The 26,457-nt window shown below is 42.0% G+C and overlaps 1 protein-coding gene and 1 long non-coding RNA gene across 3 annotated transcripts in view; one reads left to right on the forward strand and one right to left on the reverse strand.

The window, feature by feature from the left end:
- Positions 1–11,660, forward strand: part of LOC111875456 — a 134,651-nt gene extending 122,991 nt beyond the window's left edge. Inside the window, exon 3 of the long non-coding RNA XR_002844728.2 lies at positions 11,318–11,660. This is a non-coding gene — a long non-coding RNA (uncharacterized LOC111875456). The remainder of the gene's footprint in view (positions 1–11,317) is intronic.
- Positions 1–26,457, reverse strand: part of LOC111875455 (C-Maf-inducing protein) — a 267,590-nt gene that overhangs the window by 147,600 nt on the left and 93,533 nt on the right. The window lies entirely within an intron of this gene.

The following is a 26,457-nucleotide window of genomic DNA, read 5'->3' on the forward strand; positions in this document are numbered from 1 at the left end:
AGATGCAAGTTTTGTGGTGCCTACCAGTAGATCCTACGAGCCGGGATAGCGCAGTTGGTATAGCGACTGGCTAAAGGCTGGACGACCGAGGGGTCGGAGTTCAAGTCCCAGTAGGGTCAAGAATTTCATACTCTCCACGTCGTCTAGACCGCCTGTGGGGTCCACCCAACCTCCTATCCAATGAATATCGGAGGCTCTTTCCCCGGGGTAAAGCGGCAGGGGCGTGATGCTGACCACTCGCCTCCAGCTAGTGCCGAGGTCAAGAAAATATGGATCTATACACCCACTCCCCATACGCCTTCATGGCGTAGTGCTTAATTAGTTAACCACAAAGACAACTTTGCCTTTATCTTGCTAACAGATCCTACTGTACTAACATCGACATTGTACAGTAAAACCTCAGTATTTCGGAATAAGAGGGGGAAGTGGTGGTCAGAGCCGGTGACGGTAGCCGAGCGGTCTAAAGCATGCACTGTCTTCGCTCGCTCGGAAGCCGGGATCGTGGGTTCGAATCCCACTTAGGGCATGGATGTTTGTGTGCGTTTTTCTGTGTTTGTGTACAGGTAGAGGCCTTGCGACGAGCTGATCACCCGCCCAAACAGTCCTACCGAATGTGTAAGATCTAGAAAAACCGAAGTGAACGGAGAAGTTCATGGAGGTAGGCCTAGGCCAACTGGGGCTGTAGCGCCAATGAAAAAAAAAAACAGTGGTGGCCAGAATTAGTGAAGAGTACTGGTTCGCCTCGTATTTCATGTTTTGTATTTTTGCGTCTAGCAGTAAGAATTTCCTAATGACATTCTTATTCTCTCTGTGCAAACCACCATTTACAAAAACAGCTATGTAATTCAACATTCCAGAGAATCGTTGAAGATTATGTATCCACATTAGCCCCTAGACATCTGTGTGTTTATTCACGTGTGTTACGTAAGCCTACATAGCATTTTGCATACTGTTAACAGACACTTGAGAAGTTTTCCGCTCTTCGGCACCTCCGTGGAATTTCCTGGCTTTGGTCCACACTATACTTTGCTTTTATTTCTGAAGGTTGCGAATCAACGTAAAGAAACGCGATATGCTGTGATATGAAAAATTACATGCTTAAAAATATCTCAGTTTGGAGCAAAAATAAGTACAGCTGATTCATCTACATTTTATTCTGTCGCATGGTAGAAGGAAAATTCACGGTTATGAAAAGAACTGGCGACGGAAATCAGCTAAGTCGTCTGTAGTGTCTGTCAGTGGTTCGTCGGCTCACGTTTTTTTTTCTGGAAAAAGTGTAAACACTTAGTAGAGGAGGCTGAAGGTTGCCAAATTATTTGCCGTGTCTAGAAAGCTTAATATTATAAAATAACAGTCTTCACATGGATCCACATTTCGAACGTTAACCAGGTAAAAAGAATACAGAGAACAGTTATATTCTGGGACATAACGCTGTGTAGTCCGATTCAAAACAGACGTTTCGTAAGAATATTACCTCCATCTTCTGGGTTGAACTGGCATAAGCACTTTTGTTTTCAGCTTGTGGCAAACTGTTTTCCTGCTTGACTAACTCTTCGATCCTGAAGAAGGAGGGGATATATTCCTACGAAACGTCAGTCGACTTTCACTGGGCTATATGGTGTTATATCCCAGAAGACAGAACTTTTCACAGTCACCACTGTGAGAACCTCAACCCAACAAGAAAAATGCAGAAGACAGAAATGCATTTCCTCGAAATGGTCGAAGGATACGAAATGGAGGATCAAAAATGAAATGAAGGTATTAAAGCAGAACTGGAAATTATAGACACCATTATGATAAAACTAAATAAATTGTAATAATAAGTAAGTAATAAATGAAAGGACATAATAAAGATAGCTAAAACACAGGAAAAGAACCTTTAGCAACAGTATTGCGAAGGTGCTTGCCGATGCCAACATCTAAACATATGGAGTTGATAGCAGAGGTTATGGCGGCTATGATGATTATGAAGAAGAAGAAGAAGAAGAAGAAATGCGATAACGGAATGAAAATACAGAAGAGACTACTCTTTCCTCGACATAAGAAATAGCTCTTTCTCTTAATGCCTTTAACAGTGACTTCTTTATCTCTCTCCACATTTCTGAGTTAGTTTGTACAATTTCATAAAGGCATCACCAAATGACATTCATCAGAAATCGTTCTTTAGAAGGTTCTGATGGCGGAACACTATATTTGGTGTTACTAGCTTTCCGGATTTCGTTCACTGCCTAATATTCTAAAATCGTAAAGAGCGCTTTGGGAGCTCAGGTGACAGATACTGCTTAGTTAGGTCCGTTGGAACGAGATGATTCAGTGATTCCGAAACACTCAGTTTATATCTTACAATAAGCTTCATTTAAATAAATATATTAACTTTGCTTTGTTTCAGATTTTTCTGTAGGCAGCATTATATAACAGAATTTTAATTAATTTATTAAAAGTTTCTGCTTATAATTTTACGTTTTAAATTGATAATTTACGTATTTATTTTTATATCCCCTTGTTATCTGTTCATTCTTACATTCCTTGGTTATTTAATATTCTTTACACATTCTTGATTTATGTTCTTATCCTATTTTCATACCTAAAGTTACTGAAAATGAATTCTTCTGCAGGGAGTGTAAAGTTAGATCCTGTTTCGCAAGAATGCTTAAGGGCCTGTCAGTTTTATGGTTCTCATCCGCCAGAGTGTGTATGCTTTCGAAGAGTGAATATTATTTTGTTATATTTAGTAGCTCTAATTATAATTCTTAATAAAATATGTCGACCTAATACTACTTTATACCAACTCCAATTGCACTTCCGGTGCTCTTCGGTAAATATGAATTAAATAAACAGATGTATCAAACAAAAGCTGTACTCTCTTCATACGGCTAATTTTCGAAAGAATAAACTTCAAGTACCAAATCCGAAATCAGAAACGTAGTACACATAACACGTCTCTTTGCGCCGTATCTGCCCAAACTTCATGACAGTTTTCCGAGATCGATCACTGGAGTATTTAAATGTATGCAGCAGGGCGTACATTAACGCCAAAGAATATAAAATTTGAAAATGTATGGACGGTCCATGCGACTCTTACGTCGCAACAACATGTCAGCTGAAATATTCCAGTTTATTGTAACTTAAGTCACTCACCCCTCCCTCTTGGGCGTCAATGTAGGCTAATAACCTTTTGACGTCACGCAGCGAAATTTATGCCACTATCGTCACAAAGATTCTAAAAATACGGGAATAAAAGCTGATCGCATCCAATCCGACAAGAAAGACGAGCATATCAACAAACAAAACGGTATATACCGTCCTTTACAAATGGTACAAACAAGAAAATCGCTAAGTATTAATAATACTTGCCGATCACAATAACTGCGCGGTTTAAGGCATGAACTGTCTTCACCCGCTGAAACACTGGGATCGTGGGTTCGAATCCCACTTGAGGCACGGATGTCTGTGTGCATTTATTTTGTTTGTGCTGTCCTGTGTGCAGGTAACGGCCTTGCGACGGGCTGATCCCCCTGCAAGGAGTCCTATCGATGGTATAAAAGTTCAAGAAACTGAAAAAGCGGCCAAGGCCCAACAAAGGGCTGTAGAACCATAGATAGATTAATAATACTTCCCCCTAATACTGCCGAGAAGCCTCGTTCATTCATGACTTGGTTTATATAAGCAATGTTCGTCAAGACACAAAAGAGGTAGATTAGTCATGTTCTCCTGTTTTCCGTGCCAGTCACTGAAACATATGCAAATTGGACCAATCAATTCTGACCGCTCCCGATTCTGTCGATCTTTCCAAACAGCATAAACTAACGTAACATTTAAAAAAGGTAAGGGCCTTCCTCTAGGTCATTGTGAATGGTACATGTATCAGATAAATAATTTTATTTAAATAAATTAACCCTTACTAAACATACCACGCATATTCATTTTTGGTAATTAACTTATAAATGTGTTTGCATCCCAAAATAAATAATTAAGATATGCGGTACTTCTACCCTAAGCTGATGACAGTGTCTTTAAATTTGTAAATCTAACTTCAAGCGAGTTCCTACATGAAGCGTTCTATTTCTGTGCAGGCAAAATTGCACCATTTGCGTTACTTCTATTTAATCTAGCCTTTCTGAATGCCAAATTATATAGCGCAGTCGGTATAGCGACTAGCTACTGGCTACTTCTGGACGACCGAGGGGTCGTAGTTCGAGTCCCGGTGGGGTCAAGAATTTACACTTCTCCATGTCGTTCAGATCGGCTTTGGGGTCCGCCCGACCTCCTATCCAACGGGTACCGGGGGCTCTTTCCCTGGCGGTAAAGCTGCCACTCACCTCCAACTACTGTCGAAGTCAAAAAAAAAGTGAGTCTATACACCCACTCCCCTGTAAGCCTCCATGACGCAGCGCTTACTTAGTTAAGTACAGGGACAACTTTACCTTTTTACCCTTTACCTAATATTTGTGAAAGTCAAGTAACACTGAGATTACAGCACTGCCGATATTCGATACATAAGTACGTACATACGAGTACATATATGTCAGTCTCGCTGCAGAAGCACGACGTATCGATGCGCGCGGTTATCAAGCTGTGTAGCTGATGGGCAGGCCCTTTGACACTTCATGCTTGTACAGTACCTGGGAGCGTAACTAAACTGTGGATATTTACACAGAGTTGCGCGTTACGCCGGAGCACGTTCTCAGCTCAAGCAGGACGTCTCTAAGGATGCGGCCCAGGTCCTCGATTCTGTGTCACAATACAGGGCTATGTACTTACTTACTTACTCATGGAGCTGAGCCCTTCTGGAGGAGCGGCCAATTCTGCAGCTACTCAAGAATTTCCCAGCATTTTATGGAACACGAAGGCTTATTACCGTGTCCACAAGAGCCCTCCACTGGTCCCTATACTGAGCCAGATCAATCCAATTCATATCATCCTATCCTATCTCTCTAAGATCCATTTTAACATTGTCCACCCATTTACGTCTTGGTCTTCTCAGTGGTCTCTTTCCCTTTGGCTTTCCATCAATATCCTATATGCATTCCTGTTCTCCCCAATTCGTGCATACAGGGCTATCTAGCTCAGTAAATTCAGAGAATATATGACAGTTATTTCTAGACCCGTATACGAGAAAGAAAATGCAAGACTAGTACCTCGATTAGGCCACGACCATTTCCTTCCAATTTAAGTCTTCATATAAAGCGGCAGCCAGTATCATCCAATCTGGTCAGTAATTTATTATAATCGATACATTTAACAGGGTCATGAATCAAAATACGACCATTCATAGTCTTTTTATATTGTTCTTCTTCTGTCGTTATGTTGAAGTCAGTGTTATAGTATAGTTAGCAGTTATAGATCGGACCGCCTGGGGGCAGTGAGAGGTAACTATGCTTCAGCCGACACTGCAGTCTAACTCTTCGCCGAAAACAAATTTATATTGTTCCAGTCAGCGAAGTCGTGATTTAATACAGTAATTAGATTGGACTAGCCGGTCACGGTAGCCGAGCGGTCTAAGGCGTGTACTGACTTCGCTCGCTTGGAAACCGGGATAGTGGTTTCGAATCCCACTCAGGACATGGATGTTTGTGTGCGTTTTTCTGTGTTTGTGTGCAGGTAGAGGCCTTGCGACGAGCTGATCACCGGGCCAAGGAGTCCTACCGAATGTGTAAGATCTAGAGAAACCGAAGTGAATGGAGAAGTTCATGGAGGTAGGCCTTGGCCCACTGGGGCTGCAGTGCCAAGGGGAAAAAAATTAGAGTGGACTAGTGGATGCGTTGTCTCTGTATACTACAGCTAAAAATGTGAATTGTTTATTTTGAAGATTCCGTCCATTTGTACAATTGGAGATCATTCAAAATATATTGCGGTTTATTAATGCAACAGGAGACTGCAAAATGTACTAGGAAAATGAAATATATGACGAATGACGAAATAATAACTACTTATTAGTAAAATTTACGAACTATATGCCAGTGTTTTTTTTCTTGCGCCTGGGGGAAAACTGATAACAGAATAAGACTTTATACACCGTTATGAAACACATCTAAGGTATTCCGCGAGACAGAGTAACCCAAGATACGGGGCGCACCATAGCTCAAGCGGTTAGTAGCTGGCTTCCCATCGCGGCGACCCAGGTTCAATCCCGGGTCCGGTCAAGTGGGATTTGTGGTGGACAAAGTGGCTCTGGGGCAGGTTTTCTCCGAGTACTTCGGTTTCCCCTGCCAATCTTCATTCCACCAATTGCTCCACAATCACCCTCGCCTATCATCTGGGGCTGGTACAATCGGCCAGAAGTGGCCGCAGTACAAGGGACCTAGTCCACCCCACTAGCAATAAAAGAAAAACCCAAGATACACACCTGAACTCGCGTTTCGCCCCCTCCCTTCCCATATATTATTAATTTTCAAGGTAATCCATTCACAAATATCTCGTACATTCAGCCTCAGCGAGACGGCCTTTATTTTTATCCACTACAGAAACGTGGCTGACAATACCCACTCAATAGATGCGGTAGCTTCGTGCAGAATATCGATTTACCAAGACCCCCACAGGGATTCGTCTGCGAGTCGGACGCTACATCATTTCCAAATTTACGTCATTTTAATTCCACTTGCCTCTCATCCAGTCAGGTTTGAAATGCCAAGAACGTGACCCCGGGGTGGAAGTGATAGAAGTCAATTTCGTCGAATCCAAGGGCGTACCTCTGGTTGATAAAATTTCCCATTTACCTATGACCTTATTAAAATTCTAAACGGGTTTCCTCTATTCCATTTATTTTAATTTCCTTTGAATTAATCATAATCCTATTAATTTTCAACCACTCCTTAGATATTAATGACTGTGACAAATTGTCATGTTATCAGATGATTTAAATTAACCAGTTGAGAGGGAAAGGTATGAATGGGAAGATATTGTTAAAGTGGATCTTGAGAGATACCATACCGACTTTCAGACTGTAAACTAAATTCAATTGATCCACAATACGGTTCAATGACGTACGGCTCTCAGCTTCTCCGGGTCTGGTGACACATGTCCGAGTTACCGCACTTTCTCCCGACAGGGTTGCCATTTCTCCGGATTGAGCTTTAGGCGGGTTTCTCGGAACATCTGGGACACTTTCTGCAGGTTGAGCATGTGCTCTTGGAACGTGTGGCCAATCACGATCGCGTCGTCCAGGTATACGAGACATGACTCCTAAGTGAGGCCTCTTAAGACGGTCTCCATTAATCGCTCAGACGTCGCTTGAACGTTGCAGAGGCAAAATTGCATGACCGTAAACTACTACAGCCTTTGACTCGTCGATAACACAGCCTTATCCTTGTCGTCCGGATGGAGATCCACCTGCCAGTACCTGCTCTTTCAGGTTCAGGGTGGAGAACCACTTGACTTGAGCCAGAGCGTCCAGAGTGTTGTCAGTCCAGGGCAGTGGGAAACAGTCTTCAGTTTCCTGTACTCCACGCAGAAGAGGAATTCCCCGTTCTTCTTCCGGAGGAGAAGGACGGAAAAATGAAAAGGGGTTGCCTGACTCTTCGATGAACCCACGTCGTTGCATGTCCTCGAGCATTTCGCCCACATCCGCCTGTTTTCCTAGGGGGAACCTCCTCGGGGGTTGGCAAATCGGTCAGGCCTCTCCCATATCTACACGATGGTCCATTCTGTCAGTCCGTCCGTAGTCATCGCTGTCCATAGCAAAGATGTATCCGTACTCAGTGAGGAGCTCTTCCAACTCTTGGGATTCAGCGTCACTCAGGATAGGCCTGGTCGCTGATATCACGTCCTGTAACTTCGGGATAGTGTCTCGGACCTGCGATTGTTCCACATCGGGTGGCTCATCAACGTGACTGGCTCACTGTGTGCCATGGAAGATCCTTTCGTGAGCTTCTGGTTGCGATGTGTAGCACTCAGGACCCTCATGGGTACCTCCCGGCGGTCTCGGACCAGGGTCCCACCCCAGGGCTCCATAACTATAACTTTTCGTCTGCAAGACGCAACACTTGGCGCCCTAGGTTCACAGATGCATCATCCGCGCCCAGTATGTCCAGCCCCAAGATGAATTCGTTCGGGATACTGGCGACGAAAACACAAATTTTGAGTGGGCGCCGCTCCAGGCTCAGTGTTGAGAAAACTTCCCTCCAGGTGAGGCAGCCACATTTTGTCAGTATTATACTGATTACTTTTATTTCAACAAGCTCGGTTATTGAGTGAACTAACACAGCAATGCAGGAATTAAACAAACAAGTATTTAACAGAACAATGAATTTCCATCAACTGACCCTACAAATGAGTATATTTACTAACCCTAATACGGTATGTCGACAGTTATGTAGTAATAACGTTTAAACAAGCCTTGCTGTCAGACTTGTTGGAAGCTTCGTTCTTCTACCATTTGAAAATGCAGCTCTTGAAGCCAGTTTTCGTCATTTCATATTGGGTACATCAGCTGCAGTTCTTCTACACTGGAATTTACTTCTCTCATCTCGTTGTTAAAAATTGGAGAATACTGCATTTTACCGCTGTCATCTTATCCCGTTGCGTGCAACCTATTCCAGCTACGAGACGCGCCCCGCAACCTGTTTATTGAATATGAATAACCGAAACATATGTTTTTCTTTTCAAAATGAATAACATTTAAGTGAAGAAAGCAGTCTTCTGGGATTTGGCACCGTGTATAAGTGGNAACAATGAAAGGCCACGCCATAGTTCAAGCGGTTAGTCGCCGGCTTCCCACCGCGGCGGCCCGGGTTCGATCCCGGATCTGGTCAAATGGGATTTTTGGTGGACAAAGTGGCGCTGGGGCGGGTTTCCTCCGAGTATTTCGTCTTCCCCTGTCAATCTTCATTCCACCAAATTCTCCATCATCATAATCACCCGGGGCAGGTACAATAGGCCAATCAGTGGCCGCCGTGCCGAGTGGACCCAGTTGGACTCCACCCCCTCACTAAGCGAAATAAGTAACAGCTAGAAAATTTCACTCTGAGCTGACAAATAGTTACTTGTTTTGATTGATCCAGACGTCATTTCCGAGCAACGATTCAGTTTTCCAAGATGACAGTTCCTCCATTCACACAGCTGGAACTCTTCAGTCATTGTTTGAAGAGCATGAAGGTGAACTTCAGCATCTTCCCTGTCCAGCACAATAACCAGATTAGAACATCACTGAACCACTGAGGTCAGTTTTGGAGACTAAAGTGAGGAACAGGTTCCCACCTCCAATATCTCCAAAGTAACTTGAGAAGATGTTCTTCAAGAAGAATGGTATAAAATTCCGCTAGAGACTGCTCGAGACTTGTACAAGTCCAGGCCAAGAAGGATTGCGGCTGTATTGAAGGCAAAAGTGGTCCAATGACTTATTAATAAAGAAATGTGTAGATACTGTACTTATAGAAAAGTAAAGCTATCCCTGTACGAGGCCGTGAAGGCCCATAGGGTTGTGAGACGTTGAGGGTCCCACATTATCTAGACAATCGGCTCAAAGATGGCAGTAAGGTTGTCAGCCTTACGCGCCGGCCGCGCTTTACTTCCCAGGAAAATTATTTAATTAATTCCTGGTATTCATTTCTGTTAGAGGCTGAGTGAACCCCAGGGCCATAGTGCGGTTGGAAGGATTAGGTCAATTGAAAAAATCCAGTGACCTCATCGGACCTTGAACCCGCGACCTTCCGGCTTGTAGCATAGCCCCTCAACCAAGTACGCTACCGCACACCCCAAGAAAATCTGTTGAGATGACCGGTCCCAGGATCTTCTAGTCAGCAGTCCGGTAAACAAAAGAATAATTGGAGGTTCCATTAGCCTCTTAACACAGAAATGCATAACATTCAAACAATTCATTAAGACACGTTATCAATGAATTTCTAAGTACATTATCATGCAACTGACTAAATTGGCGCTCGAAGGAAATGTAGTAATAGCTGACGTTGCTACAGGTCCTCAGAGTCAGAAAATGTGAATATGTTGTATCATGGTATTACCATGGTCTCTAAATATGTTCAGAAAAAAACACAACGCGACAACGTAAGCGGTGTCCCAGATTTCGATAAATATTCGTCATGTCTCGTCACTGACGTCATGCGCATATTTTTACAGTCACTGCGGGCTTGGGGGTTCTCTTCAGGTTCGCACGTCGAGATTGCGACGTTCTGTTTCGTTAGCTTTCAAATCTCCTGACTTAATTAACAGGTAAAAGTAGATTTGTCCCTGTGCTTAATTAATTAATCACTGCGCCATGAACGCGCATGGGGGACTGTATATATCCAAATTTTTCCTGACCTCAGCACTAGCTGGAGGTGAGTGGTTAGCTTCACGCCTCGGCCGCTTTACTCCCGGAGAAAAGTCCCACGGTGGCCTTTTGGATAGGAGGTCGTATGGACCCCAGACATCGTGGAGAAAATTCTTGACTTCACTGGGACTAGAACTCCGACCCCTCAGTCGTCCAGCCCGTAGCTAATCGCTATCCCCAAAAATCTCCACATATCATATAGCGAAACTGTGAAACTGGAATGTATCATATAAAAACTAGTGGAATACCTACGCTTTACAATACGTTCCCATCGAACATTTATTGCTGATACGGATTTACTGTTGCGAAACTAGTGAATATTTATTTAGAAATGTTTAGAACAGTGTTTCAACAGGATGTTTAGCTCTAATCGACATTAATATTAATGAACTGTGTAAACTTTTGTAGCACTGGTCTCCTTGTCCATAAAATTAACAAAATTCCGTTTGAACTTCATGATATTCAGGTGAGAATACGAGAAATATACACATGACACTGCTACTGAGAATTTCACATCGTCTCTTCTTCCAGCGATGCATTCTGGAGTGGTATTTTGTATACACATTTTTTTTATTATTATTATTATAGCTCCACGGCCATTTATTTGGTCCTTGGCCGCTTTTTCAGTTTCTTCATCCTATATACAGCCGGCAGGACTCCTTGGACGGGTGATCAGCCCATCGTAAGGCCTCTACATACACACAGCAGAACATAGAATAAACGCACACAACACAGACATCCATGCCCTGAGTGGGATTCGAGCCTACGATCCCAGTGTTCGAGCGAGCGAAGAGAGTTCGTGCCTTAGACCGCGCGGCCGCTGTGATCGGCACATTTCTTCCACGGTTCGCCTGCATTCTCTCCCATTTGTGACACAAATGCTTGTGGTCAGATAAATTCCAGGAACATGGAACAAAATATTCGAACACATTATTTTCCATTAAATTATTCTCTTCCGTTTCCATTTCGGCATTACGCGTTTTCATTTTATTAGAGCAGGTATTGTTTCCACTGGGATACATTACCATTTACTCAAAGTTTCTTCATGTGCAGATTAGTACCTCGGACTTACCTTTGACAGCAAGCTCAACGGGAAACAACATATCTTCACGAAAAGGAAACAAATGGATCAAAAAATGAAAGACCTATACTGGCTCATAGGAAAAAAATCTCACCTATCCATTGACAACAAGCTGATAATATACAAAGCAGTCATCAAACCAATTTGGACATACGGAACCCAACTCTGGGGATGCGCCAGCAAAACAAATACAGATCTCATCCAACGAACTCAATTAAAAATTCTTCGTCTCATAGTAAACGCACCATGGTACGTGTCTAACCACACCATTCACACCGACCTCAAAACTCCATACGTCACAGAAGTCATCAAAGAACACAGGATCAAACACTTCAGCAAATTAGCTAACCACCCGAACCCACTGCTCCAGCCACTCTTACTGCATCACGACCACAGAAGAATTGGACGAAAGTGGCCAGAAGACCTAAAGAGCTGAGGGACGCGTCGATGGAAGTGACCCACTCAAGCCACTGAAGTGTACAATTCCTAACTAATTGTACACAAGAGAGCGAATTGACTGAAAGATTGTAGTATCTGATTGTCAATAAAGGAGATTAAAAAAAAAATGTGCAGATTTCTCTGTGTTATGAATCAAGCCTGCAATTTCGCCTCTTGTTTTCCTTACAGATGCTGCCGAGTGTTGAACATCCTCACGGGTTTCGAAGTCAATGTAACACGTTCCCTCTGTGCGTGTAAAGTGCCCCCACGTGACGAAAGAAAGATAAGAATTGACGTCACAAACGAGGACACTTCATTCCTATTATAGTTTATCTGCATCGCTGTACCATGTTCAAATAAACTGCCGGATACTTGCCATCAGGCTGTGAATGAAGAGGGGAAGAGCCTTGAGGCTCATCCCGAAACGAATATGGGCATGGTGGCAATAAACTGAAGGGCAGATTCTTCCTGAATACTAATTGGCAGCGCTATAAAATGAATTTATTCCTGTCTCATTTGGATATGATGTCTTAGGATCACACACAGCAAAAAATTATTACGCAAATATAGTACACTAAGATGACCCTTATAAATTTTGAAATTGTGCACAGGCTTACCTATCTAGGATCAGAAGTTAACTGCATAAATGACATAAGTGCTTAAATAAAAACACAAGAAGATATTTCTACGCACTTGAAATCATACCTGACCTAGATAAAAACAAAGATAGCAATGTGTAAGATACTTGTAAGGACAAGTAGTTACTATAGGATTCTGACGATGGTGTATAACACAGAGATATTGGGTTTTCGGACTTTATCCATCGTCCAGATTTTAAGATAACTAAGAAAAGCACGACGTTTCGGAAACTGGATCTGTTTTCGTCCTCAGGTGAGGGAAAACGCATATTCTGTTGGGTCCCTTAGAAAGAGCTGGTCCAGTGATTGAGGCTAGCTCTTTCTAAGGGACCCAACAGAATAGGTGTTTTTCTCACCTGAGGAGGGAAACAGATCCAGTTTCCGAACCGTCATGTTTTGCTTAGTTATCTTAAAACCAGGACGATGGATAAAGTCCAAAAACCAATATCTCTACTTGTAAGGACGTTAGCTACATGTTCCCCCGAGACTTGAACACTTACCAAGGAAGATAACAGAGCACTAGGCCAGGTTTGAGAGAGCACCTTGAGTGCCTTTGGGGCTCTACTGCCTAAAACGCAACGGAGAGAAAGGTGAAATTTTGAATTACCGTATTTACGCATGTATAGGCCGCAGCACAATTTTCAGACAGAAATTATTTTCTTGGAATATTATTTCAGGAGTAGAAATTATTCCGAAATTTGGCAACGTTAATTTTTTTTAATGAAGTGTGATTTCGAATATTTCGAATATAAGCTGCACCCCAGTTTTCCTTTTGAATTTTTGGCAAAAAATGTGCGGCCTATACATGCGTAAATACGGTATATAAATTATATAATTTATATATAAATAAATATATATAACTAGCCAGAACTGGCTAAACACATTACAGCTGACAGACTAAAGTGGGCAGGGCATGTCATTAGCATGAACAATAATCGGACAGCTAACAGAATGTCTGACACCAACGCAGAGGGAAAAGGCGGAATTGGAAGACCTAACTGAGACGGGGGATAATGTGAATTAGGTTATCAGATTTATATGGTAGAGGAAATGGAAAAGCTCGGCATTAAATGTGGAAGAATGAAAGTTTCTGATGAAGACCAAGTGGTAAAATATTGTAAAAATATGGAGCCATGTTAAGAAACACAGTTCATGAACTAAGATCGAATTCCTGTAGATTCGCCTGAAGATGACCTTGTGAAGGTCGAAACATGTAGCGAACGCTTTTGTCTAATATAGGAATGTTGATACGTTAATATCGATTTTGTTTGTGGATATTATTGTTGTATAGACGGTCCTATTAACATTATATTTGGGCCGCGCCATAGCTCAAGCGGTTAGTCGCTTGCTTCTCACAGCGGCGGCTCGGGTTCGATCCCGGGTCTGGTCAAGTGGGATTTGTGGTGGACAAAGTGACGCTGGGGCAGTACAAGGGACTTAGTCCCACCCCACTAGCAATAAAAAACATTATTTTTGGAAATGAAGACCAAAAGGCAATTTTACAAGAATGGCGGAGAAGAAGGTAACTTCAGAATTTCAGTAACGGTAATGTTGTAATACTAGTGTAACTATTTTTAAAACAAATTTAAAAATAAGAAAGGAACAGCCAGATCGTCTCCGTTTACGTTTCTAATTTCATCCAAGAGACAGGATATCCCAACTCAAGCTTTTCGTTACTTTCTAGTTTCTCCAAGAACAATGCCGGTAAACAGTAAAAAAAAGTGCTTAAGAAGGTACCACGTCATAATAACGTACCCCTGTGCTTAACTAAGCTCGACGCCATTAACACGCATGCGGGAGTGGAAGTACAGCTCCATGCATTGTTAACTTCGGCACTAGAAGGAAGAGAGTGGTCAGCTTTACACTTCGGCCGCTTTAACCCCAGGAAAGATCAGGTCTGGATGAAGAGCAGAATCCCTACCTCTGCGGCGAATCGAAGCCCGCTTGTCCAGTCCATAGATTGCTCACTATACTGAGTGAGCTATATATAGTACTATCATTACCTATTCCATTATTTTTGCAATTCAGAATTCGTAATCTTAATGTAATTTCCCATTCGACGAAATAAAATCGCCGGAGCTGACACAGCGTCGTTAAATAAGCCAAGAAACAAGAAAATTGGTGGCTCTTACACATACACCTTGAATTGAAGAATTGTCGTATGTTAGTGACTAGCCAGGAGGTTTGAATTAATAGCTGGATTTACTGGACGCCTGTAACTCGTAACTACATGTAATTATAACATTATTACTAATTTAAACACAATATAAATCGCTACAACTACAACAAAGACAATGTATTCTGTTTGTTATTCTGTCATTACTAGTCGTTGCTACTAACAACGGAGATTCCTCATAGCCAATAACGAACTGCCACTGCTCGCCACGACTCTAACCTCCGACTGACTTTTCCAGTTGGTCTCTGTTATATGGCCTCGTCGCAGACCACACAGAAAACCACCTTTCCAACGGTTCCTCTGTTGTTGCGTGTTGATTCGATGCTACCGAATCGAAATCGCCGCCCCCTCGCCTACCAATGGCCGCCTCGGCTTCTCCCACTATTCCGGCTTTCATCCGTCATATCACAATATGGTGCTAGGTCACAGGGCCTACTAGCTTTCAAAGAAACTATATCTTCCTGATTGGTTCTGCGGTTATCAGTGATGCTGTTTCGACTACAGGGTAAGATGGGAATATGACTATAACGATGAGTAGGCAAAACTGTGGACAATATTTATTAGTCCTTTGCAACAAAAGTCTGACGTATTCGCAGACCAGGAATGCAGAAAACGGCCTCCAAACACAGTGGCTAGCTGCGAATATACTGAATAAAGAGTCGCAGACAGCCGTCAAGCATTGATTCCCCAGCTGGACATAGCAGCAGATAAGCAGTTTCTCACTGTAAAAACTTGGGTCCGCTCCATAGCTCAAGCAGTTAGTCGCTGGCTTCCCACCGCGGCGGCCCGGGTTCTATCCCGGGTCTGGTCAAATGGGATTTGTGGTGGATAAAGTGGCGCTGCGACAGGTTTTCTCCGAGTACTTCGGTTTCCCCTGCCAATCTTCATTCCACCAATTGCTCCACAATCACCCTCACCTATCATCTGTAGCTGGTACAATAGGCCAGAAGTGGCCGCAGTACAAGGGACTTAGTCCCACCCCACTAGCAATAAAGAAACTAACACGTAATGAAACGTTACACAGTGCCTCTACTTGTGGTTTCTTCAGAACATCATAAAGAATCTTCAGGTTCTGTAAGTTGCGTATATATTATTTTCTTTTTATCGGCATATGGAATAGACACCTTGTAATATGTATTCAACCCCCGCATTATTTTACGAGATGTGATAGTGTCCCCTGCACCACGAGCTACCCTACTTGTTTATTCTAAGTTGTCCTTTTCCTGTATGGGGTAGTCTAGACCCCGAAATTCTGAGTGAATACAAAATAAGAGGTTCACCCTTTTGGGGAGAGACGTGCTTATGGGCACTTCCTGCAGGTGTTCTCCCCTCGTGATTTCAAAAACCATTTTAATTGGAATCCTCATTTGGAATTCCTATGACCATCCAGTGCTCCATACGTCTGAATGGTCAAACTCCTCTTTAAGGACGACGAATCAAATGTCGATCCTGAATCTGACTACGCCCTCAATAGGCGTGTCTCTGGATGTCCAAGCACCAAGTTCGGGGTTCGAATCCCTTTAAANCCGTCGCAACCAAATATTCATCTTAAGTTTTCAAGCATAAAACTGAATTTGGTCTCTGGAAAATACTGAAGGCACATAGCAGATTTATAGCTCTGACGTGCTGTTAAGAGAACATCTGTGGACATATTTTCCATGTAGGCCTATAGCAAACATGGAATACGCGATTCACACAACAATGTTGAACACACACATATATATATATCAGTACACAAATACCGGCACAACTTCTCACTGCAGATTTCCCTGTTCCAAAGAAACATATACAACAGTGGGTCTTTTATATTCTTAAGCCAAAGGAAAGACGAATGTACTCGTATAAAAGAACGCAGGATTCACTTTTGTTTTACTGCATCGTGTTGTGTAACGTAACTAGTATTATTTATTTTCCAATATGTTGTATGCCACGTATGTTTTCTATTTATGAAATGTTCCGAGATGTGCGCGCTATCTTCAGGTCATATACATAATTAAGATTTTAATGCCAGTTACTTTACGTACCTTACATTATGTATAGACTTGTAAGAAGAAGGGATTCACCGGAGTGTTGTGTTTCTTTCGTGAGTCGCGGAGAATATTCTAATGCCGTGCCTCTATTTTAACTATAAGTTATTACGGGGAACCCTACTCAATTCAGCTCAATAACAGACAGAAGGAATATAAATAGAGGTTGTCCCGCGCATCTTCTGACGCATTCAGGGAGACGGTAAAGTGCAGAGGGGCCAAGAATCAATGCAAAACTGGCAACATCTAAAGCAGGACTCGTCTCCATGAAGTTAGTTAATATCACTACGACAGCTTCACCTCCTTCCAATTCCAGCAATACATAGATAATAGTGTCATTTAAACGCTGAATTTTTCCTTCTCCGTTAGCACTGATTATTACTATAAAGTTGGAATAAAAAGAAAGAATATAAACGTTAATTTCTTTCTTAAAATTAATTTTATTAAACCTTTGTTTCCCTGTAAGCTTTTATACAGATAGCAGATAACGGGGATAAGGTTCAATCTTCAAAAACATCTCCCCTTATGGAAATGGGTTCTTACAAATATACGTCCTAAATACGTCATTTTCAAGGGAGGACTTCATCTATTTCCTCGCATTCCATTGTCATTCTCTGGACTTTATCTACTTCTTCATATCTTTTGTTATCTCTTATCTTTGTTTGTGTGTGTGTCTCTCTCTCTCATATTCCTTTTCATGCTTCATTTCTGTGCTATTCTCCCAGCAGATTCCCTCATTCCGTCAGTGAACAGCAGAGGTAGGTGCCATAGCGGTTAAGGCGAAAATCGATTTTATACTCGGATCTATAAATCGCAGGGCGACCAGTGAAAGCGAAGACAGCTGAGACGGAGATGAGTAAGAGCTACCCGTGAAACGGATGTAACCCTTTCAAGGACTTCACTGATCACGGAATAGATCGAAATTCCGGTAATGCCACTGTATATCTCACTGTTAGTATACAAGAAGCTCCAATGAACAGTTTCACTTCAACGGTACCGCATTTGACATACATGAGGGTGTCATTCGGTTTGAATCACGACCTGAGCACCTACTATTAAGCATTTTTCATAGTGTTTCACGGTCCATTCATTCAAAAATCTGACTAAAATCCTTAAACAGCCTCCTATGCTTCTTTTCACGTTGTTTCAAAATGTCATCATTAAATCTCAGTCGAAAATGAGTAACTTCTACTGTATATTCATGGCCGTGCCACTACTCAGGCGGTTAGTCGCCGTCTTCCCACCGCGGCGGTCCGGTTTCGAGCCCACGTCAGGTCATATGGAATTTGTGGTTGACAAAATGACACTAGGGCAGGTTTTCTCCGAGTACTTCGGTTTCCCCTGCCAGTTCTCATTCCACCGACTGCCCCATACTCATCATGTATCATCCGGAGCAGATACAATAGGCCAGTTATTGACAGACGTACCAAGTGAACTGTCTCACCCCCCTCCCCAACAAAAAGAAAGTAAAAAAAAAACTTCTATAGTAGACGTAGTATTGCTAAATGCGTCATTAACCCAGTATCATATTTCTTCACGGTACATCAAGATATTTTCACTAGTTCTTCGTTTGCAGTTCCTTCGGGAACCAGTTTTCTGCTCCCCGAACACCACCATCTCTTTCGAGTCGACACCTCATCGGACAGCCACGAAACCATACAGAATTAAACACTGATACAGATGCCTAAACCGACGCCGGCGCCGAAATCGGCTCCGACGATGAACTTTATACAAGGATATTGAGCGCAGGACAAGAAACATATCCATGCAGAACGTCGTGTGCTGGAGGAATCGAAGGCTGAGAACATCAGGCCAAAACCGCCTTTACCAACGCAGACGCTTCGGAATCGAGAACTGTTTTGTTGAAAATGTTTCGGAATACGAGTGGACTGGAAGAGCAGGATCTACAGAGGACTAAATATCCATGCCGGCGTCGAATGCAATGAACACAGGGCACGGTACTCGGTCGAAGACCGACAAGACAGGTTGGAAGTATCAGAATGTAATTCAATATAAAGGCTCAGTATATATTGGTGTGCTAGATCAAGGGGAGCGAGACTGTCAAACACAGAATAAATGTACACGTATATCGTAAACAAAAAACACTGACTACTTATCTCACGCTCCCAGCTTCTGCTTCTTTTTTTATCGCTTGGAAAAATGATAAATATTTTGTTTATGTACAGTAGCTATACAACTAGTACTTGGGTAGTAACGTATATCAACGTCAGAGTCAATGTTTCTGACTTGTCAGCTGTGATTTGTTCAGCCCTTGTAAAGCTGTGATAGGTTAGTATTGCAATCCGTAATATCTAAAACAACATTACAGGCGACATTTCACATATGCCAAAAGATGGTTAAAGAAAAGCTTTACTTCTTAGCTAATTGCAAGTTATGTCAATCTAATGAAGTCTCCCCTACGCAGTAAAACATATCTGTCCGGGTTTAAAGCTATATGGGTTATATCCATCATGATCTCTTCGATTCCAGACGGCCATGTTTGGCGATGAGATCTTATGCTCGCAACACCAGGTGCTGTTTCTCTAAACATATCTTAACAACAAGTACAAAATAAATGGCTTAGAAAAGAGAGTGGAAAAAGTTACGTTCCTGATCATAAAGCGAGGCAGTTGTGACGCCAGCAATTGTCCATCAGGGTCAGCTCTGACGTCAGGAAACAGATCCAGCGCTGCATGAAGCGAGTTCTCTAGTCGCTGCCGATAGAAACTTTGGTGTCGTCGAAGAATTTCTCCGTATGGAATTTCACACTAGAAGAAGCACTCAAAAATACGTTCACAAAGCTAAGAATGATCGAATTTTCTAAAACGTAAATATCCGTAAACGTCCAGAAACTTACCTCGACCTTTTAAGAGCCTGTATTCTCCTAATCATAAATCATATTAAAGAATCAATTCACAGAAATTAATTTTAACTCAAAAAAAGATTTTTACAGTAAATTTCCGCGTGCGTTAATTCCATGGTACGGCAGTTATCTAACCGATAACTAATTTTAGCCCACCTCTGGAGTTATGTTATCAACAGCTGCAATGATCTGCTGTTTGAGTTGGCCATCTGCCCAGTACACTCATACATGACACTTCTGACATAATCCCACAAGAAAAAGTCGTGGGGGTCAAATTTGTTGGTGAGACCTCATTTCCCCGTCCACTGTCCACTGTCCATGCCCGGTCCCTTGGCGTCCGACGTCATCGTATTTAACTCCCTACGACTTTTTCTTGTGTGTGGGTGTGCTGAGTATATTACTAATGTAGACGAGATCAAACAGCCGATCACTGCAACTGTGTTACACAGATGCGCTAAGACCAGTTATCGATTAGATGTCTGTCGTGCAACGAAAGGAAACAAGAGGAATTTTACTGACAATCTTTTTGTCTTAAACTATATTTCAGTGCTTTGTTTCTTTAATTTAATTAATGGTTAAGAAACCATGGCCTCCTAAATCGTTGAAGTGAATTTTCGGCCACCTTGACACATGGAAATTCAGAAGAACTGTCTTGTTTCTTCTTTGACATGTCCACACCGGCTCTTGGGACAAAGTGCTCCTTCCTTAAACCCGACAAATAATCCCCGTCTCGCATAGCATTCATGGAATTCTCACACTTCGTAGTAAAGGTACTTTAGTAAAGGGAGCAATCTTAAAAATATATATATTTAATGTCTTAAATATTCATCAAATCGGACACATATTTCAGACAATAATTAGAGAATATAATGAGTTGATCAGGCTTCGGGTGCAACTAGTCGTGTACGAGAATTTTTACATAAATTTATCTGGCCATAAAAAGAGATCTCTTCCAATTTCTGGCTTCTTTGCTATCTTACTGCGGAATTGTCTCTGGATTAATATGACAACAGAAATTCGCAATCCCAATCCTAGCAAGTTTTTCTCTGTAATTATAAAAACACAGTCAATGCCTGAGTACCTCATAATTAAGGTGGTTTGGGAGTGAGGAACGTCTTGTCACCAAAACATAGAACAAAACCAGAACATAAAGATCAGTAACAGATGTTTTGAAAATGGGGCACAGTTCAGATATTTGGGAAAGACGATAACAAATCAAAACCTGATTCAGGAGGAAATTAAGAGGAGATTGAACTCGGGTAATGCTTGCTATCATTCAGTCCAGAACAGTTTACCTTTACGTCTGCTCTCTAAAATGTAAAAATTAGAACATACAAAACTATAATTTTGTCTGTGGTTCTGTATGAGTGTGAAACTTTGTCTCTGACGTTAAGGTGGGGACATAGACTGAGGGTGTTTGAGAACAGGATGTTGATGAGAATATTTGGACTGAAGAGAGATGAAGTGACCGGAGGTTGGTGGGTCTTCATAACTTCTACTCTTCTCCAAGTATAATTAGAATGATGAAGTCAAGGTGGAAGAGATGGGCGAAGCATGTAGCACGAATGGGTGAGAGGAGGAATGCATATAGGATATTGGTGGGAAAGCAAGAAGGAAAGAGACCACTGGCAACTAAGATATAAAAAGTTTGTGACCTTGATACATTAGCGCCAATATTATGTTTTTGAACATTATCCAACGTCTTGTCTTTAGTCCATGATTTATTTAATCTGTCTTGCACTTAAATCAGTGCAACAGGACGCTAAAATATAACATTAGTCTTGTCTTTATCTAAGAAAATAAATAAAATGGGCGGTTTTTAGACAAAGACAAGACGACGGATAATGTCCAAAAACATAATATTTGTACCATTGGGAAGATCAAGGCGTAGGTGGGTGGACAATATTAAAACGGATCTTAGGGAGATAGAATAGGATGGTATGGATTGGACTGATCTGGCTCAGGATAGGGACCGGTGGAGGGTTCTTGTGAACACGGTAATAATCCTTTTGGGTCCACAAAATGCTGGGAAGTTCTTGAGTAGCTGCACAAATGACGGCTTCTCTAGAGGGGCTCAGCTCAATGAGTGAGTGAGTGAGTGAGTGGGAATGAAGAATACAGACCCACAGCTTCACCGTACGTACGGAGGTGAGTGGTCTTACACTGAAACGTCAAGGGCATTATAATAACGTGCGCAATAGGTCTTGATCAAGGACGATACCGAGTATGGGGCGAATAAAACAATTTGGCGGTTGAAAAGTGACCTATGAGCCGTCCAGGGATCATCACTACTCCAATGAAACACAGCTTATTACAAGAATATATTATTTTTAAAGGTTGTTTGATTGCATAATGTTATGTTGGCCACATTACTGAAACGTCTTATTATAAAACTGAAAAATACGCTTATTCAAATACAGCGCAAAAGTTGGTACCACGCCAAGAAGCTGTATAGGGGACGCGTAAGGACCTCCAGGGTTCTTTTAACAGGACAGAGACGCAGATGAGAGGTCAGCCTCACATTCTGTCTGCATTTGGAGCCGGGAATGAACCCGACTGCGCTCATTGGAAACAACAGTTATGGATTTCATAAAGCTGAAGTCTCAACGCCCCTATCGAAAATCCAATCCTGACCTTCCGTCATTGTATAGACATTCAGGTACTTTTGATATGAAGACTTCTATCCTTAGCTCATCCTCCATACGTGTGTTTGTGTTCATGTATGTGTGTTTTGCCCTTTGACGTCTTGTTGGTTCAGTCACAGAATATGACGGACACTCTGGTTCTGCTCAACATCATAACAACTATTCGAATTCCGACACTGTCTGACACGACAAGATTAGGATTTAAAAGAGTAGGTGAAACTTTTGGTGGGTGAAAGTAGGCGTTAATTCGAAAGTAGCATAAATTAACTCAAGTACTGTTGTATTTTAGCGTCCTGTTGCACTGATTCACGTCCATGACGGGTATGTATTGACCGTCTTCTAGTGCACACAATCTCACTTGTCACTTCACTACATGTTTCGGCATCACTGTGCCATCCTCAGGTGTGTTATTTACGTTCAGCTATTGCACTGTTTATAGTTTAACGTAAATAACACACCTGAGGATGGCACAGTGATGCCGAAACATGTAGTGAAGTGACAAGTGAGATTGTGTGCACTAGAAGACGGTCAATACAAACACATCATGGACGTAACTCAAGTACATTTTTCTAACGTTCAAAGCTATGTCAGGATTTACATATGCATCGACCAGGTTTGTTAATAGACAAAAATAAGAAACTCCAAAAAAATTTCCTCTATAGTACAGGTCAGTTAAATAAATATTGTACAATGAAGAACTGTTTCCACGATACTTCATAGCCACGTTTCAGAGTCTTACTTCTTGTTATGTATCGGGAATTACGAATAACCTAATCACCGAGTCTGACAATTCTGTACAACTTCCTTTTTCCCCCCTCACTGAATAAGCAAACATAATACTCGCAAAAAGGCTACGATCATTCCCTCAGTATTTCTAACTTTACGATCACAGCTTACGAATAGGGCGTTAAAAGACAGAACTGCTAGTATAACAGTTTATTGTTCGTCGGTGTTGGGTGCATGACACCTAATCAAAATTCTACAATTCATCTCGTGCTAGAATAACTACTTAGTGACCTTCGCTGAACTATATTGCAAATAACTTATTTTTACGAACTATAAGGAAATTATGCTTTCTGTATTACATGTGTATGTAATACGTTTTCCATAACAAAAAGTACTGTCCATACAATTTCCTAATCTTGCTCGATCTCAATCAGCTTAAGAAAATCCCTGTTTCTCCTTTACTTTATGGCGCTAGCATAGTATAGGATCGTCTTTGAGTAGATGATAGTTATGCAGCTTTATGAGAAATCTCTGCAATTAACCCGGAGGCTCACTCCCGTTAATCATAAAAACTTATCCTCAGATATTTGCTTTACAAGACTGTTATTTTTAAGAGACATCTTATATCAAGAAGTAACAAGACGATTTCAACAAAAACTTTCATTTAAAATTTAATTTCTCTGAAATTGCTCAAAATCTGTACTTTCTTATTCTGGGATGGTTGACTTACTTTCTGCAATTTAGCAGTTTCCGAATTTCATTTTCTGAAATGAGCTGAAGAAAGTTGCGGGACGCGATGCGTAAGTAATGAAATGTTCCTGAGAATGTAAACCGCGTAGGCTGTATGAGAACATAAGCAAACCAAGATGCACAGATCGGGTTATATTTTAACGAGAAATAACTTGCAGTCAGAATATGAAATCTGACGTTTTCATGGGACCCATAGGTACATGTTGCCTCAGTCTTCAGGACAGAAGTTAAGATGGAGGCAGCAAAACAAAATGTTTCTTATAATTTCTTTATTAAAACCGTCACAACACAACAATATTGTGACGTATTTGCGCTATGTAGGACACCCCCTCCCCCGCCAGCGGTGACGTAACACCTTCGGAGCGTTGCCGTTACTACGGTAATAGGCCAGTCAACAGCCCGCCCCCTCCCGCGGTGACGTGACCAAGGGATACCGCGGTTGCTATGCAGCAGTAAACAACTCCCGACAGCGTTGCTAGGCTATCGGCAAACACGGCGTCTTAAGTGGCAAAACACGTTACAATATTAAGGTCAGTGCCTAGTTTGGCTATGGCAGGGCCAAACTTGGCACCGACCTTAATATTGTTGTGTTGTGACGGTTTTAAAAAAGAAATTATGTATTATAACACAACAGGATGCATGAAATGAAAATTAGAAATTTTCTTGTTTACGGTGGAAAGCGTTTATCTAGTAAAGCGGTTCACATCTGGGTCGAAAAATTGCCACCTTGGTAGCAAAAGATTCACTGATGACGAAGAGGTTGAAACGGAGGTGTGGAAGTGGCTGAGACAACAGTCAAAAGACTTCTATGCTGCGGGTCTCGACGTACTGATAAAGCAGTGGGACAAGTGTATCAATGTTGGTAGACAATATGTCGAGAAATAATTTTTTTCGGGTTCGAATGTCACATGTTTCACGTTTCATATCCATTTGTGACCTATTTACTGACTCTCCTTCGTAGATGTCACTGCTGTTACAAACCACAGCAGGGCTTGTAGCAATACAACGCACCTCTCGGTTTATAGCTTTTGTGTCTAGACAGGCCAGTTTAAAATTCTCCGTCAGACCAATGAATTTTTTATGCTCAGATAAACCTTTTGTTTAATGGTGCTCTGGCGGTTTAGGGCAGAGAAAGAGGAGACTGAACTGTACATATTTCTTAGTGGGAAAGGTTACTGCGACCATAAACCACAATCGCTCAAATCCAAGATGCAGGTGGCGGAGCGACGGAGAGACAGAAACATGTATTAAGACAAAAAGAGTTCAGGAAGTAGGGAGTTTTATATTGCCTTTGCACAGTTGCCATACTGAAGTCCCGTCTCATGTTCTACAGTAACAATTCTATTTAATTAATCTTGACAAGATCCTTAGGTGTCTCAAAATCAGGTGTGTTCCTATGTCTCACTTTGACTATCCAAGTTCAGCTGATACTGCACTTTCACGTAACAACCGCTTTATTTCAAATCATATCCGGCCAAACATCTCTACATTTAACCCGAAACAAACTCCGTGGCTTTAGTCCGCAAGCGAACTATACCGACCGAGCGACCGCCTCTTCTCAGCAAAGTTAGTGCCAACTTTAGTGTATAGGTGTCGCGTGGTCAGCGCAACGGATCCCCAAAGTCGTTAATTTCGGTTTTCTAGACCGGAGCCTCTTTTTCCTTGAAACAGCTCCTCAATTATCCTCACGAGGCTGAGTGGACCCCGTTCCAGACCCACTACTTCTCAGGAAATCTGGTAGCGCCGGGAATCGAACCCGGAACCTCTGGATCTGTAGCCAGGAACTCTGACTACTAGACCACAGACTAACCAAAATGGTTTCTTTAAATAGTACTATATCCTCTGGGTTCATTCATTGCATTGCTTGTACTGATGTAATTTATTCTTTTACACTACAACCGGTGAAACCGACTTCTGCTGCTGTGCAGTTAAAAGTGTCACGTACCGAATACTGCCTACATACACCTCCTCACTCCACTGTTATTGCCTCTATTTCTAACCTCACCTGCTAGAACTTGATTTAGTATGTCGTGACAAAGGGCCGCACCATAGCTCAAGCGGTTAGTCGCTGACTTCCCACAGTGGCTGCCCGGGTTCGATCCCGGGTCTGGTCAAGTGGGATTTCTGGTGGACAAAGTGGCGCTGAGGCAGGTTTTCTCCGAGTACTTCCGTTTCCCCTGCCAATCTTCATTCCACCAGTTGCTCCACAATCACCCTCACCTATCATCTGTAGCTGGTACAATAGGCCAGAAGTGGCCGCAGTACCAAGTGGACTCAGTCCCACCCCACCAAGTAATAAAAAAAAAGACAAATTGATATGAAAATGCTTTTACATATTTCATGACAAATATAAAAATAATGATTTTATTGGCGATAAAATACTCGTATGACGATGAAGCGAAAGTTTCAAATGAGCGGCAGGCCAATAATTCAACACAGAATTCCAAATTACTTCAAAGTGTCAGTTTTCGAAAGACATATAACATTTATTGAATTTAATCGAAAGTAGAGGAAAATGGAATATCGATAGTTACCTCCACGCCAGCAATTTAAAGATGGCGACGGCAAGAACATTTGCGGAAAGAGAAAACCATTGAAGGCAGAATTATAACTAATTGCACAGGACTGAGCCCTTCATCAGAAGTCGCCAATTGTGCAGCTACTCACGAACTTCCTAGCATTTTATAGAATCCGAAGGTTCATTATCGCTCTCACAAGAGGCCTCCACTGATCCCTATCCTGAGCCACAACGATCCAGTCCATAACAGCCCATCAAATTTCTCAAAGTTCCATTTTAATATTGTCCACCCACCTACGTCTTGGCCTCGTAGTCGTCTCTTTCCTCCTGG

The sequence above is a fragment of the Cryptotermes secundus genome, unplaced genomic scaffold (genome assembly GCF_002891405.2).
Source record: "Cryptotermes secundus unplaced genomic scaffold, Csec_1.0 scaffold304, whole genome shotgun sequence".
Taxonomy (NCBI): Eukaryota; Metazoa; Arthropoda; class Insecta; order Blattodea; family Kalotermitidae; genus Cryptotermes; species Cryptotermes secundus.